The following is a 16237-nucleotide window of genomic DNA, read 5'->3' on the forward strand; positions in this document are numbered from 1 at the left end:
GTGGGGACAATGATGGGCTGCGGGGCCTGCGTCACCTGCGTCACCAAATCGGGGAATAGTTGCAAATGAGGTGCACGGGGCGTTTTGTTCAGGGAAAGCGTCACAGCAGCAAATCTGTCTTTATTTACCGCGAGGTTGTGTTTTCTGTGTGGCTTGGGTTAAAAGCTGCAATATTTAATTTCCCTCGATCCAGACAGTATCTGAAAAGCATCATGAAGTGAAAAGACCACCAGCGTTTTGCCTCCCCCTCTTCCCACAAACTCGGGCCCCGGCAAGTGCCCGCGCCCCATGTGCTCTGCTCCCAGGTGCCCCCGTTTCTGGGCTGTCCTTCTCTTCTGGCTTTTCCCCACAGTTCTCTGCCTTCCTCTGAGGTCAGGCAAGAGAGGCTGAGCTGGTTCTCCAAGGCCCCTGGGGCATCTGGGCAGTGGGATTCCAGCGGCTCGAGGTATGGGGCTGGGAGGGGACACGGCACGTGCTTTCCACTCACCCGCCTTAACCCCAGCCCAGCCGGGCCCGCTTGTGAGTCCTGTCTTCCCACAGGGAAGCAAAAGCCCAGAACGGTAAGGGACTCCCACTACTCCGGATCGGGGCTCAGGCCTGCTGGACCCCGGTGCCTGGCTATGGTTCCGCTATATTTGGAATTCAGAATGCCCAGCCCCACTCTGCTTCCCTCCTGACCCTGACCTGCTGATTTGCCATGTGACCTCGGGCCCCAGGTTCACCCTCTTTGAGTCTCTATAAAAGAAAGAAAGAAAGAGAAGAAACCCAGCCCTGGCTACCTGTGATATAATTGCAAGTTGAGAATCAGGTGCCCAGGAGACACCCTTCCAGCTCCCCCGCCCCCAGACAGGTCCTCTGCCTTCTGCCCCGGCCTGCGGCCTGCTCGGCTGTGGTCCCCAGATGACTCCTGGCGGCAGACAGAGCTCCCAGCGGGCCACAGCCTTCTGCACTCAACCATCCGTTGGCCCCGACTCTAGCTTCCTGTTTGTTCAGGTTTTGGGGTTTTGGTTTTGGGTTTCTTTTTTCCTGATTCGAGCTACACTAGGAGAGGATACATCCATTTTTCTTGCTCATTAGTAAAGGACGGTGTCTTTCTCCCATTCCAAGCCCACCCCAGCCTGCCGTGGTCACTGCTCTGGGGATGCACGACCTCATCTTTCTTGTTTTCATCTGCACTCACGGCTGATCTGAGCCACACTGCTGAGTGCTGGGGTCCCCCAAAGCCCAAGAACAGAGCTGCATCCCAGACACTACCCAGGACCTGACCTCCTCCAAAGCCTTTCCTTCACTGCCTTGGTCTCTCCCTCTGTCCTCCTGGCCCTCAGCAAGGTGCAGCCCCAGCACCCCTATGCGCACCCTGGGGTTCTTTCGTCACTCAGCAAGAGGCCCTCAGCATTGCCTAGGGGGACCCATTGCCAGCCACGGCCAACAGTTCCTTTGAGGGGATAAGCCGCCCCCCATGGTATCTGTTTGTGGTTCCTGAAGACGCCTGCTTCTGGTAGGCCTTGGGCAGAAAAAGAGTTCTGTGTCCGAGGAGTGAGGGAGACAGCAGGCTCTACACAGTTAAACACGTCTGTTTCCTACAGAATGTCTTGGGGACTTCTCCCAGGAGCCTGGAGTTCTGGAGCATGTGACCTGGGCAGTACTGGTCCACAGAAAGTGACTGGAGTGTGGGTGAGAGATGCCGTGCCTCTGTGAGCTGTGGGACCTGAGCCCTGCCTCTGAGGGCCTCAGTTTCCCCACCTGCACAAATGAGGCTGGTGACGTGGCCTCCTGGAGCCACTGAGAGCTTTCCAGCGGATATAGACGAACATGCCGGCACCCGATGTCCACACGGGCATCTGGAAATGCACGTGTGTGTCCGGCAGCGGGCTGGTGGTCTGGGCCTTCCTGGAGATGCCTGTGGAAGGGCTTTGCTGCCAGCGCCTGGGGCTCAGGGTGGTGGGACGGAAATAGCCCCGGGTACAGACGCTGGAAACTCTTCCTTGTGTGAGCAGCATGACACAGAGCCTCTCTCCTCGTCTGGGAGTTGGAGACGTGGCTCTCAGGTGTGGGAGCCTGCTGAGATAACGGGCAGGAAGGTTCTGGTAGAGGGATGCTGCATGTGGCCATCCGAGCGGGGTGGGCAGAGCCACCCTTGGGGCTGCCAGGACCCTCCCGGGAGGCCCCCAGCTGGAGAAGCCCAGCAGGGACACGGGACAGGGGACTTGGAGCGCATGCTGGGGATTGTGGAAGGGCTGTGCTCGGAGCTGGCCCTGTCACTTGCCAGCAGGGGGACCACAGGACCCTTACTCGCCTTCCTTATCAGGATCGTGGGGTTAGTGACACCCACCTTGTCCAACTGGGATGACGAGTCAGTGAGACATCCTCGCCAGTCCCGAGCAGTGTGATCCTTCCTCTGTGTCATCCCTGCCGAGTGCCCTGGCCTGCCCTGGCCACAGCCTCTCCGGGCTGGCACCTGGTCCCAGCTGGTGCCATTTCTGCCTGTGGGAAGGTCTGCTTCTGTCCGAGTCCTGGCCCTCAAGGGTCGTCCTGTGCCATCCCACCCATAGAGGAGTCAGAAGGGCAGCTCGTCCCCCTCTCTGGCTGTGGAGCGGTGGCCTCTGACTGCCCAGCTTGTGGGTGTGGAGTCCAGCGTCCTCGTCAGCAGGAGAAGATAAATGTGTTTAATTCAGGGAGCTTTTCATGAGCCAATGAAAGGGAGTAAATCATCCTAGGCCCTGGAGCCCAGAGCTGGTGCCTGGTGGCAGTGAGGTAGGCAGCCACTGGGGCCAAGTGACAGCCAAGCAGGGTCACTTGGACCACAGGTGGACCTGGGGACCTGGCCATCCAGGGTGCCGGGCACCCCCAGCCAGCTCTTCTTCCAGGGGAGGGCAGGAGATGTCAGCCTGACGTCTACTGCCTGTGGTTTGGGTTCGGGTGCGTGTGCCCTGTGTGTGGGAGACGGGAGCGCGGGCATGGGTGTGAGCGCGTCCCGGAGCAGGACCGTGAGAGCTGTGCTGTGTGTGCGTGTGTGTCAGGTGTGCATGAGGGGCACAGAGAACCTGGACACGGTGCAACGCGGTGCATGGGTGTGCATCAGCCCGGGAGTGTGTGCCCACTCTGAGAGCCAGTGCTACGTGCGTGCCCCTTGAGTGTGTGTCGTGTGTGCACGGGTATGCTCACGTACAGGCGTGTGCCGCGCCTTGGAGTGTGCCCTGGGAGCCCCTGCGAGCGTGCCCTGCGTGCGTGCAGGAGCGAGAGTGTGCCGGCTGTGCGTGCGTCTGTGTGTGCAAGCACGCATGTGCACACGGCTTCTGCTCAGAGATGGAGTTGTCAGCCCCAAGTTGACAGGCACCATCAGCAAAGTGCAGCGTCGGCAGGAACAGCCCGGCTGCCTCCATCACCCGGGAGGAAACGGCCCCACTTTGTGCTGAGGAGGCAGACTGTGGCTGGAATAAAGCAAGTGGAGCAGACCCAAAAACTTCATTAATTAAAGAAACTCGTTAATGAGGGACATTTAATCAGCTGCAGATTAGATCCGTGCCCGCTTCTTCCATGAGCCAGGCGCCAAGCAGAAAGGAAGCCCGCCGGCCTCCTCCGCCCGCCCGCGCCCTCCCTCACACACCCCAGGCCGGGCGCAGGCAGCAGGGGTGCCCCAGGCCGGCGGGGGGCTGCCTCTTAGGATAGCCTGCGCCAGGGCAGGGGGACCGGGGGACAGGCATGTGGGTGGGTGGGTGGGTGCTCACAGGTATGCGGAGGCGTGTTCCCGCAAGGGGCGGTGGAGGGGGCGTCGGGGTCAGAGACGCTTGACCGAGACTGGTCTGCCCACCCCCGTGCCCCTGTGGCAGGATCAAGAGACGTGTTTGGGTCTCACTGGGTGGCAGCTGGTGGGCAGAGCACAGGGACACTGTTAGAATGCCCTCCAGCGCACAGGACGGCCCGCCCCAGAGGATGTGAGGTGGAGAAGCCCTGCCCTGGGCCACTGGAAAACGCACCTAGGGAGTCAGGTGTGCGTCCGCATGGCTTGGGTGGTCTGTGCACGAGAGAGCGTGTACCTCGGGGGACACCAGGGGAGGCTGGGTCCCTGTTAGACCAGGAGAAGGCTGGAGTGGGGGCCTCTGGGGCCCAGGCCCTCAAGGCCAGTCCAGGTCCCCTAGGAAAGTCCCCACTTTGAAGTGCGTTTAGAGACTTGTGTGCTGGGGGTCCAGGGCTCTGAGGACAAGGACCCCTGACCTGGGGCAGCTGTCTCCTGGGAAGCACCTGTTGCACACGGGCTGCCTTGGGCCCCCCATGCAGGCCCAGGTGACAGCTGGCACAGGTCAGACCCCAGCTCCGAGGGATCCCTTCCTGGCCCCTGGCCCTGGGACACAGCTGTCAGGCAGGCCGCACACCCGCTCGCACCCTGTACCTTAGTCCTGACTGCATGTGCAGGGGCCTGGCTGCGGGCGCCATCCGCGGAGCGTGGCACTGCGGGTGCCGCCTTCCAGGGGCTCCCCGGCATGGGTCCCGTGTCCTGGGCAGTGTGAGCCCAATTGCCCTGGTGGACAGAGCCTGAGTAGGGGAGGCAGAGCCGGAACCCTGGTGGGGGCAGTAGCCACCAGCATGGAAGGTCCCAGTCCCTGGAGCAGGTTGACCCCCCCCACCCACCGAGAAGTCGGGAAGCCTGGGGGCTTCTTGGACAGGACTATGGGCCTTAGGGCAGGGACTCTCTGGTGTGAGCAGTCACCACCCCCTGCCTCCTTCCCCAGGGCTGCCACCACCACCCAGCTGGCCTCCCGGGGAGCCCCAGCCCCTCACCTGTCCTTCCTCGTGCGTCCCACGCTGTTGATGGATGGCAGGCGAGCTGTGCCGGGCAGGCCTGTCCTGGGGCCATGGGTGGAGCAGGTGCTCAGAGGTTCAGACAGGTGAAGGAATGAGGTGCTGTCCCCTGGGGGGGACCCACCCGATTCTCAGACTGGGACCCTCAGAGTCTCTCCTGAGTCAAGCAGAATACCCCCCATCCTCACCTCGGCCCCAGGGGTCGGGATGGGGGCCGTCTGGGACTCAGAAGCAAGCCTCCGCCCTGTGGCACCTATTCCAGACTCATTCTGTTCTGGCGCCCCGGGTGCCCACACACGGCCAAGACCCACCCACGGCCACTCTCCCCTGATGCTGCTAAGCAGGTAGGTGTCTGCCCAAGGGATGGGAGCACCCCCCCATCTCCCGGTCACCAGGGCCAGGCCTCCCGTCTCTAGAGAACACAGGGCCTCCAGCAGGGCATGGAACATGTCCAGGATCCAAGCAAGGCCACCCCTCCTTCGCTGCTTGACCCTGGCCTGGAAGCTCTTTCCCGCTCTGCAAGCATCAGCTCAGGCCTGCAGACCCCAGCCTGGGTCCCCGGAGCAGGAGTTTGGGCTCGAGCTCGGTCAGGGCACCAGCAGAGATGGCAGGTCCCTTCCATGGGACACCTGGGGTTTGTGATCTGTAGTAACAATTCTCCTGAGTCACAGATTCTGCGTCGGGAGAGCCGAAGGGCTGAGAATCTGCGTTTCTAACCGCCCCTGGGCCAGGCGATGCTGCTGGCCTACCGGCCCGCGCTCTGGGACCTCACCGTGTCCAGGCACACAACCTGCATTCTGTGGCATTCTGTCCACACCACGTCTCCCCTCCCAGGGACACTGCACTGACCCCCAGCTCCCAGCTGTCCCCAGGGAAGAAAGGCCACCAGGGGAGTTATCCCAGCTGACGGATAAACCCACGGTTCCCGAACCAGATCCCTGCAGGTATCTGGCTGTGGGGCGTGTTATGTAATTTTTGTTGCCAGGAAATTTACCTTCCTAATTACAGTTTGTGAATTTTCATTGAGTGTGCCTTCGCGGGGCTCTCGGTAACGAGGAGAGGGCACATGGGAGGGAGAGGGGGATGTCTAGGACCCAAGGCCACTGGGCACAGACTCTGGGCTACACCCAAGGTTGGGTCCTGCCCACAGCCCCCCCGCCATCTGCACCCCCGCCTGCCCACCCCATGTCCGGGGTGCTGTGCTTAATATCCTGTTCCACTTGCTACGTGAGGACCACGGGCCACTAACAAGGCTAATATTCCTTAATGAATATGCAGTAACCAGACCCGTGGGCGCAGGGGGCTCTTCCTAGAGACGCAGAGCCAGCTGCCCCGGACCGCTGAGGGGAGTGGCTGGGGGGCTGCTCGCTAACACTTGGGGTCAGCATGGGTGGGCTCTCGGTGGTCCTCCTGCTGGGGGTCGCCTTGACAGCTGCCCAGTAGCTCTGTCCTCACGAGGCCCCGGGAGGGAGCTATGGCCCAGTGTTCTCTCCGCACCGCTGAGGGGAACCTTGTGCCCACACGCGCCACCACGGCAGCATCTCAGAGGGCCTCAGGGCAGGATGGTGGAGGAGCTGAGCTTGGAAGGCTTCCTGGAGGAGGTGTTTGATCGCTTCCAGGACAGGGTAGGGTGCTCTTCCACTCAGCTCCCCTGTGCAGTGGGGAGAAGCCAGTGAGTGGATCATCCCTGGGACACAGCACTTCCTTGGGGCCTGCACCCCCCTCCTGGCAATGAAGAGGGTCCCTGTGCCCAGACGGGTTTGCTTTCCTAGTGCCAGTCAGAGCTGGGGGGCCCTTCTCCCAATCTCAGAGTCGCTCATCTCCCGCACCCCTCCTCCTGCTCTCAGAGGGGGGCCCATGAGCAGCCGTTGAGAGCCACAAAGGGGCCCTGCCCGTTGCTTGGGGGAAGCTGGGCTACACCTGCTCCCCCAGGGGCTCCTGCAGGGGCAGAAGGGGGGGCTCTGCAGGGGGCCCCCCAGCTGACCGACGGCATCCCTCAGTTCTGCCTCCAGATGCTCAGGCACGCCTGGCACTCCGGCTTCCTGCGCTGTCTCCTGTCAACTGTGGTCCTAGCTGTCCGCGCAGGGGAGCGCCTGGCGCCTGCTGCCGTCTCTTCACGGCGTGTGCGCGCACACCCCAGCCGGGTTCAGAGCACGGCAGAGCCCAGGGCATTTGTAAATAGGCCGAGGACCACTGCTCACCGGGGGCCGTCTCCGCCCTCTCGCTACGCCCCAGGGCAGTGCTCGTTGCCCCCACTGCCCGGCCTCCTACAGAGACCCCACCTGGGCTTGGTGCCTGAGGCAGACCCCAGCTGGTGATGGAGGGCGGCAGGGGCGCGGGAGAGTCCCTGGCCAGCCCAGCAGCCTGGAGCTCTACGTGGACCCCGGAGCCGGGACTGGTTGGTGGTGTTCCATTCTGGCTTGATAGACAGTCCAGGGTGAACCCGCCTCCCAGCATGCACCCTCCACCGCCGCGCGGCCCTGCTTCCCAAGCCCCATCAGCCAGATGGCCCCTCGCTGATTCCCCAGGCTGGGGGGAGCCCGGTGGAGGTGCCGCTGATGGGAGAAGGCGATTTATGGCGCCACATTATTTATGATTTGTATGCAGTGGGTTTGGAGGGAATTACGGCTTAATCGTGTGAAAATCCCTCCCTCCCCTGGGGCTCTTCAGCGGGGCGCGTTGGGGCTGAGTCTGGACTGAGGGTCTGTGGGGCCTGGCTGCGTGGCTGGCTCCGTTCTAGGGGGTGGGTGTGTGGCATCTCTTGGCCCCTGGGGCCCATCATGGCCAGAGGTTCTTCCTGGTTCTTATTCCTGAACCCCCTTAGCATCTGGACCCCTTCTCAGAAAATGGTCTCAAATGCCTACAGTGCATCGCCTTATAAGGAAACGATTTTTATGAAAATACACTCATCAAACGCGAGAAAACTGTAAAATCTTCTCCGTGGCTTCTTTCCTACGGTGCGACATAACCAGGCCCGGGGCTGGTGTGCTCACCACCTAGTTTTGGAGTTGGGGTGAGCATGTCGGCCACACACACGGAAGGACCCGGGGTTCCAGTGGGGGCGGCCAAGTTCTCGGGGATGCCCAGGCCCTGGGCTTGCAGTGCCAACCACCCTGCGGCAAGATGGCAAGATGGTAGGGTACTGTTCCGTCCGGAGTTCTTGCCCCAGACAGCACGCTCCCAGAGCACGGGGAGCGCGCAGGGAGCACACGACAAGCACACACAGTAGGGAGCACAGAGCGCACGGAGCGGGCAGCACGCTGCTTTGCAGCACAAGGCTGGCCCCGCAGCAGCTCTGAGCCGGCACCACCAGCTTTCACAGTGTGGACACAGAAGCCTGACCACAGCAGGGAGACCAGAACAAGTGCCTCCAGGCTCCCCAGCCCCGTGCCACGTCCATGGAGAGGCAGGGTGCCCAGGACGTCCCAGGGGGATGGGCCCTCGTGCTGTGAGCTCATTGAGAACCCAGGCTGGGCCCCCGCAGAAGCCTCGTGTGTTCTCTGCAGGGGTTGGGGAGGGGCGCTGGTGGTGGGGCAGGGCTCCAGGCTCAGACCTTGCAGGTTGCCATGGTGACCTGACCCCAGCATCCTTGCCACCTTCGCCTGCCCACAGCCTCCAAAGTGCTGATGAGGAAGAGGCTTGAGACTCTGCTGGGAAGTGAGTGGTTGGGAGCAGTGGGAGAGGAGACACAAAAGCAGGGTGTGGGGGGCCAAGATTCGGGCAGAGGGCAGGTGGCGGGGCCAGCAGGAGCCCCGGCAGGCCGGCTCCTCGTGGCCCAGGGGAGTGGCAGAACTTGGGTTCGAAAGTTGCCAGGGACAGGGACTTGGGGGCTGCCGCTCAGTGGGGGTTCTGCCTGAATGTCTCCTAACGTCTCTCTCGGCCTGGGGGGAGCAGACACGGGTGTCAGGGCAGCCTTGGCGCTAGAGCCCTCCCAGAGAAGGAAGGAGGAAATGGGGAGGGACCTCTGAGGGCCAGCGGCCACAGAGCCCTCTGCCAGGCGGCCCCTGGATGCAGGAACATGGAGTGTGACGCGCTGTCGGACAGGCCTAATTAATAACGGATATTGACGGGGCTCCCGGGGGACAGAATGGAGTGGATGGGGGGGGCGCGGCCACTCAGGTGGATTCCGCCTCCCTTCCTCCCAGCAGCAAGCAGGGCCACCGTGCTCCCTCTTCCTTCCAGCCCCTCACCCCGACCTCTGTTCTCCCACCACCCCGCCCCCTGCAGCCCCTGCCCCAGCCCTGGGCAGAGCCCCCATCACGGCTAGCGCCACGCCTCTGGCCTTCCCCAGACCTCTTGTGTGGACAAGGAAGGTGAATCAGAGCCCCGGCCCTGCCCAGGGTCTCCGGAGGCCTTCCTGCAAGTTGTCCAGACTGAGGGAGGGAATCTTTTCCAAGACTGAGGGAGGCTTCCCGCTGGCGGCTCCACATGGAGGGAGCTGCCGACGCCTCCAGGCAGGCTTCCCGCATCACCGCACACACCCCCTCAGCCACTTGTTAGCCACTCACCCGCACGCCGCTGTCTCCCTGCAGGGTAGGGAGGGGAGGGCCCGCCGACGGAAGCGGCAAGCTCGGAAGCTGGGGGGACCCCAGCTGGTGGCTCAGTGAGGCTGATTTCTGTGACATGGGACAGAGCTTCGGGGTCCCAGGGCAGGGAGTGAGCACGAGGGGCTGTGGACCCCCTTCCAGGCTGTGGGTGGCAGGCGCACTCCCGTCTGCTCCCGTTTGGACGGCGGTCCGTACGGGGCGGGCAACGTCCTGTGGTTCCAGAGTCCGCAGGGCCTGGGCTCAGATCCCGGCTCCGTGTGCACGGGGGCGAGTAACCTCCACTGAGTTCCTCCCTTGGTGGAGAACACCCGTTCACAGATGGCTTGACCACCCCGTGAGATGACGTGTTTTTACTGCTTAGCACAATGCCGGGCTCCTGAAAACCCTCCGCGGATGGCTGTCACTGCCCAGATCATCAGTGTTACTCAGCATTTCCCAAACACCTGCCATCTGCCCGAACTGTGTCGGGGCTACGAGTCCTGAAGAGCCCTTGCCCTCGGGGTCCCGTGGTCTGGAGCTCCACACACCCCTACCTCTGAGATTCTGGAATATTCTGCTGGGCTCTGGTGCTGAAGCATCACCCCCACCCCATTTGCCTACGATGTGATAGCCCAGCTCTGCCCTGAGCCATACCAGCACCGCCTGGACCAGCCCATCACACCTCTGGGATAATGTCTTGAAGGACTACAGGAGGGAGGCTTGAGAATGCCCAGGAGCACAGTCTCTGCATCTGAAGGACGGGGTGCAAGGGGGCTGGGAGGGGTGTCAGATGGAGATGGGGGCTGGCCCTGCCCCCCAGGGCTCCTAGGCTCCCTTTCCCACTGCTAGGACCTGGCCCTCCCCCCAGAGTGCCTGGGCAAGTTGGGGGCACTTCTGTTCCTGTCTGGCAAGGACACTCTCCTGCTGCTGCCTGAGCCCCAAAACTTGGGGTCAGGAGCCCACGAGCTGTGACAACGGCCTGTTTGAGGGCTGAGGGAGCAACTGAATCAGAAGGCAGGAACCTGGGTCAGGGACCAGGCCCTGGGCTGTGGCTGTCCGCCCCCTGCCTCCCGCGTCCGTCACCCCAGCTGAATCCCAGAGCCTCCTGTTCTTCCTCTCTGGGGTGGTGGCAGGACCTCGGAAACTACTGGGACTGTTTACCTCCGTATCGGTGCCCCCTCCCACGCGTGGGGAGCCCCTCTGTGCGTGCTGAGCTGCGTCCGGGCCCAGCTCCTACTCTCAGGTGGCCTCCCAGGAAATTTGAACGTTAACATGAGCCAGACGCTGCAGAGGCTCATTGGCTGTCTCTGCGAATCACGCCACGAATTTCCTATGCAGTTAATATAGGGGGGCCTCCTTGGGGGCGTCTGCTCCTGCCGGTCTCCACGCTTCCTGGCACGCCCCAGGCAGCTAGCACCTGGCACCAAGTGGGCCCTCTGTGCCTATTCGACCATCATTGAGTTCACCGCACTGCTGCTCCCGTCCCCGCTGGTGGAGGTGCAAGGCCAGCCCTGCCTGCACTTCCCCCCAGGGTCCCTTTCTGGAATCCTGCTTGTCATGGGTCCTGGGCCAGTCTCCACCGTCCTTGGAGACGTCCAGAAACCCTGTGATACTCCCGCCCGGTGCGCCTGGAATCACGGCGGGACGTCTTCCCCGGAACCAAGCGCCGTGTAGCGGGAGCGGAGCAGAGCTCTGGCGCGTGGGCTCGCCGGGGTTGGGAGTCTGCAGGCATCTGGCCTGTTCCCTTGACATCATCGCGGGCCCGGCTTCATCTCCGTGCCTCTCTGAAATTTCATCTTTCTTCCCAAAACTTCACTTTCTAGCAGTTGGCACATTAAAAAGAGAAAGTAAGACCATCCCCTCCAGTAAAATTCTCCGCCGTCTCTCCCACTCTTGCCCCCTTCCCCCCGGTCACCCTGAGCATCCAGATGCTCTCCCACGGCCCTGTCCCTGTATTCTCTCCAGTGGTCCCCTCGCTCCGTGACACTCCCTCCCGTGGCCCCCGAGCCAGCCTCCCTGGGCAGACCCAGCCCGTGAGGGCTTCCTTCTCAGCAAGCGGGTGTCTGCCAGGCCCCCCCACCCCCGAGAAAGGGAAGGCGCTGGACAGCAGTTGGTGCAGGCCCTGAGGCTGAGCTGGGCACTGGGTGGAAGTTTCCAGAAGGCGGATTTCAGTTCAGTGCGTGGAAGAGCTTTCTGGCAGAGCTTTTCCAAGACTGAGGCACGCTTTGCGTTAGTCGTGAGCAGAACCTGGTGGGGGCACCTGTCGGGGAGGCAGAGAGAGGAGAGTCCCAGTTTGCCTGGCGGGCCAGGTCGCGTGTCGCCCAGTCAGAGACGTGAGCCATTAGCTTGTGTGTGCCTGGGACGGCGGGCTGGGGTGGGGGGTGGGGAACCTCCTTCCAGGCTGGGAGGTCAGAGCCATGAAGTCCGTTGGCTCAGCTGTCATTGGAGGCTTCGGGGACTTGAACCACAACCTGCTGCCTGCCAGGGGTCAGCCCCAGCTCAGACCACCTCCCCTTCCAACACTGATTCTGCACAGACCCCAGGAGCGCTGGGGGCCGGCTCTGGAATGCTCACAGAGGCTCTCTGGACTGGAGTCTCCTGGAAACCAGCCCTCCTGTCCTCGTGACCCTGTGAATTGTCACACACTGCGTGCCTGTGGACACTGTGGCCCGGGCTTGGGAGCTCAGTATCTGTCCGTCCCACCATGGTTCCAGCTTCCGGGGGCGTGAGCCGTGGCATCTCCAGGACCCAGCCCTGGGCCCCTCTCCCCACTGCCCTCCGCCGTGTCCACGTAACAGCCACTCCATGCTGCAAGTCCCTCACGCCTCCTGCTCCCTCACCACATGGCCTGTGGCCCGGGTCCCCTCCGTGGGATGCAGCTTGTGACCCCCAACTCTTGGGTCACCAAGAGGTCCCTGAGTTTGCAGGACTCCTCGGGCAGCAGGCCCCACTGGCTGCCATTGTGGGGCTGACCCCAGCCTGTTCACCTCAGTGTCCTGGTGCCAGGGACATATCAGTGTGTGGCGTGTGGCTGTGACAGGGAGGGTCCAGCGCCTCAAGGCAGAGACCCTTGTACGAAGTGGGGCAGGCGGGTCACACCCGCACAGTTTGGTGGTCTGTGCCCGGGTCATCCCGCCCCGCCTGCTTCCGCCCTGTCTGGAAGCCAGCTTTGCCCAGAGGGGGAGAAATGGCTCGTTGCCCAGCCTCTGCCGCCAGCCTCCCCACTGCAGCCTGGCATGTGGGCCCCGGGCATGTGGCGCCCTCCTTCCTGGGGGTGAGGAGTCCAAGAGCCAATTAGGCTGATTGTCCTGGAGGGACTGTGAGCAGGAGGAGCCAGAGGGACTGTGTGGATAGAGGAGTCCGGGGGGGGCTCCGTCAGCTGCCACTCTCCCTTCCCCTCCCCCCGCTCGCCTGGCATTCCGCCAGCCCATCACAGCACCTCACCCTGGGACCCTCACCCTGGAGGACGGGAACACACTGGCCGAGGGACCTGGGAACAGGCTGGGGTAGGGCACACTCTCGGCCGGGGGTGTGGGCAGATGTTTGTTGAGGGGGCTTCTTAGCTCTAGATCTTAGAGATGGAAGATGGAGGGTCCTCCGCCCAGCCTCTCCTCCGGGCAGACAGGTCACCGTCCCCCTTCCACAGACCAAGAGGTAAGGCTGAGCCCAGCGCCACTCAGAAGTCGAGGGTCCTGGTACCAAGGGCAGGGCTGCAGAGTGCGGGGCCAAGACAAGGTAGTTGGCCAGGGCAGGGGTGGGGGGGGGTGAGCATCCCTGAGAGGCCGGCTGCCCCCGCGCCCCCCCCGCCCCTTGCAGAGCTGCCTGCCTGGTCCGTTCTTCCACATTGTCAGGATCCAAAAGGTGATCAGTGGCTCCCTCGCTCCCTGGGACGGTTCCAGGCGACTTTACTTACAGGGAGACCATTCAGCCGTGTCTGGACGGTGGGTGGAGGGGCCCTGCCGGGGAGCAGGCAGGACCCCAGAGCTGGTGGCGACAGAGCTGCCACGACCTCCACAAGGAGTGAGGAGGAAGCAGCGAGTGGGACTGAGAAGTAGGCAGGGTCCTGGAGCAGGACCCCGCAGAGGAGGCCCAGTCCCCATTGGTCCAGGGCAGAGAAGCCTGAGACGGCCTCCCAGAGAGTAAATACCCCAGACCCACTGTCCGCCCTCTGGACACCGGAGACCAAGGGGTGCGGTGCACGCCAGTCACCCTCCGACGAGGGGAGAGCCGGGCTGGCTGGACGGACGGCGGACACTAGGTGAACACTAGGACACTCAGAGAGCCCCAGCCACGTGCGACACCTGCCTCCTCGGTGATCCTTTGCCAGACGTGTGAACATGGATCTTTCTGGAACTTACCACTTTCCAGCATCCCTTGCTGACTTCGGGGAGGGGCTGGCTCCTGCCGGGTGGACGCGGGCAGCACCTGACCCAACTGTAAACGCAGGCGGGGCGGGGGGCTCTGTAAATGCCGCCTGGGCTGCCCGGGCTGCGTTCGATCTTGCTTTGCTGGGCGTCACGTTCAGCATCGCCTCCGCGCCCCGCCACCGGCCCCAGCGCAGCCCCCGTGGCCACCCCGCCGAGTGACGAGCGGGTCGGGGCAGTGTGCTGGCGTCGGGCAGGTGCCTTTCCAGGGACAGACCCAGCCCTGAAGGGTAGATCGCGCCGGTTCCCGGGGCGTAAATGCTCCCACTCTGGCCGATTTCATGCAGCTAACGTGAGGCCACCAAACCTGGAGCTGGAAGAGACGCTCCCCGCCGGCCTCATGAGCCAGAAGGAGCTGGAAGGGGCCAGTGCCCGAAGGCCACCGCCCTCCTCTTCCAGACTCGCCTCCCGTCGTTCCGCCCCTGCTTCTGAAGTTGGCAGGCATGCCGCAGAGGGTGGGGTGGGACGGGTCTGTGTGCTCCCCTGCCCCGGGACCCCGGGCAGGCGTACAGCTCTCTGTGCCTCCGTCCTCCCTCTGTAAAAATCACCGTCACAATACCTGCCTGCGGAACTGTGCCCGCACGGGAGAGGAGGGGGTACGACTCCGCTGGCACGGGGCGGGCGGGCTCAGTCTCCCATGGAGGCCTGTCTCCAGGCTTGCTGTAGGGACTCTGTGCTGTGGCCCTCGGGGCACACGTGGCACTCTCAGTGACCGCTGTCGCGGCACGGCCACTCATCCACCCGGTGCCCGTCCGTCGCAGTCCGGCTGCACGTCCGTGGCGCCCGGGGTGTTAGAGATTCAGCAAGAGGAGGGACAGGAGGCAGACAACACATGCTGGCCGCGTCGGGACTCTGAGATGGAGAAGGGCAGAACCGGGTCAGGGTGGGGAGTGCAGAGTGCGGCAACCCCATTTTAAGGGGGCCTCCCTGAGAAGGTGACACAGAAGGAAGGGAGACTGCCATGAGGTGTGTGGGAAACAGCGTTCCTGCCGTTGGAGCAGCCAGGGCAAAGTTCTTGAGGCCAGAACTGGACGTGCGAGGGGCAGCGGGGACGTGTCCCGCATAGAGCACTCAAGTGGGATGAAGCGGGATAGGAGGGCCCAGGAGGAGGGGGTCAAGGTCATGCAGGGCCTAGAGACCCTGTTGGCACTCTGAGTTTACTTAGAGAGGACTGGTTGTAGGGGCCGAGGCAGAAGCAGGAAGACTGGGGCAAGTCATGGGGGCCAGCCCTAGCTGGGAGCCGCGAGTCGACCAGATGGTTGGATTCTAGGTATGGTTGAAGGCAGAGCTGATGGGACTTCCTGCTTGATTGTTTGAATGGACGAAAAGAGAGGTACCACCCCAGGCGTGGGCTGAGCACTGGCCTGTGGGCAGGGGATGACCTCAAGAGAGGCAGATTTGATAGGGACAACGAGGAGGGAAGCAGAAGTCCCCTCGGGGGTAAGTCAAGCTCAAATTATGTATTAGGGGCACAGACAGCGGACAACAGTTTGAATTCTTGGGGGAACCCCAAGATGGTGACACCACTTGGGGGTGGACAACACACAGATGGTATTTTAAATTGAGACTAAGAACCTTAGCTCTGGCCGTAGAAGAGAGGGTCCAAAGACTGGGTTTGGGGGGCCTCCAACATCTGCGGGGTGGGGAGATGCAAGGAAGCGGAAACAGACGTAGAAGGAACTTCCAGCGAAGGAGAACCAGCACAGTGTGTCCTGAGCAAACTGAGAGAGGAAAGTGTTTGCAGAAAGAGGAGTCAGTGCGGCTGAGGGACCAGGTCCGGTGAGGTTTTCCACGTGGGAGACATGGAAACCTTGACAAAGGTGGCTTCAGGGAACAACGGTGCCAGGAAAACCAGTTTGGAGTGGGCCTAAGAAAGAGCGGGAGGCAAGGAATCGGAGGCTGCAGATTAAGGCAGCTCGTCCCAGAGACTTGGTTCTGTAGGGAAGCAGCAAGTGGGGCGTGGAGGCTGACAGGGCTGTTGGGTCCAGGAGGTTCTCCCGCACCTGTTACCGGAGAGACTGCGGCAAATCGCCTGGGCTGTGAGCGTGCGCTGGTGAGAAGGGCGGGGCTGTAGGCTACGCGGTGCGCAGGCCATCCGGTGAGTGTGGACGTTCTCCTCTGTTTTCTGCAGAAAGCAGGAAACAAGGACTCGGCCATACCACCCTGAACACGCCCTGTCTCTCTGATCTCCGAAGCTAAGCAGGGTCGGGCCTGGTTAGTCCTTGGATGGGAGGAAATACGGAAACTGCTTCAGTCAGTGGTCAGTGATCTCAAGTGAGTCATTCAGGGTAACTGTGTTTTTTTCTCCGGGAGTGTGGGCCACGGAGTGCAGTGGCAAAAGCTGGATCTTATTGGTTCTATGCAGAAAATGTTACGATAGGAGAGAGGAGTAAGTTTGTAGAGGCAGTGGGGTAATGACTGTTTGTGTACTCCTCTATTCACCTGTCTACCCATCCATGCCCCCATCCACCCACCCCTTCACCCATC

At 62.4% G+C, this 16237-nt stretch overlaps 1 protein-coding gene across 11 annotated transcripts in view; it reads left to right on the top strand.

The window, feature by feature from the left end:
* The window catches only part of RBFOX3 (RNA binding fox-1 homolog 3), a 405667-nt gene that overhangs the window by 364925 nt on the left and 24505 nt on the right, over positions 1–16237 (top strand). Inside the window, exons 1-2 of one of the 11 annotated variants that reach the window (XM_032870457.1) lie at positions 1681–1717; positions 2009–2048. The exons of 9 other annotated variants lie outside the window; for them this stretch is intronic. The gene's annotated coding sequence lies outside the window, so the exon portion shown is untranslated. Of the gene's footprint in view, positions 1–1284; positions 1330–1680; positions 1718–2008; positions 2049–16237 lie in introns of those variants that run through there. One more of the 11 variants, XM_032870459.1, reaches the window with a different exon arrangement.

The sequence above is a fragment of the Lontra canadensis genome, unplaced genomic scaffold (genome assembly GCF_010015895.1).
Source record: "Lontra canadensis isolate GAN:19392208 unplaced genomic scaffold, GSC_riverotter_1.0 scaffold41, whole genome shotgun sequence".
NCBI classification, from domain to species: domain Eukaryota; kingdom Metazoa; phylum Chordata; class Mammalia; order Carnivora; family Mustelidae; genus Lontra; species Lontra canadensis.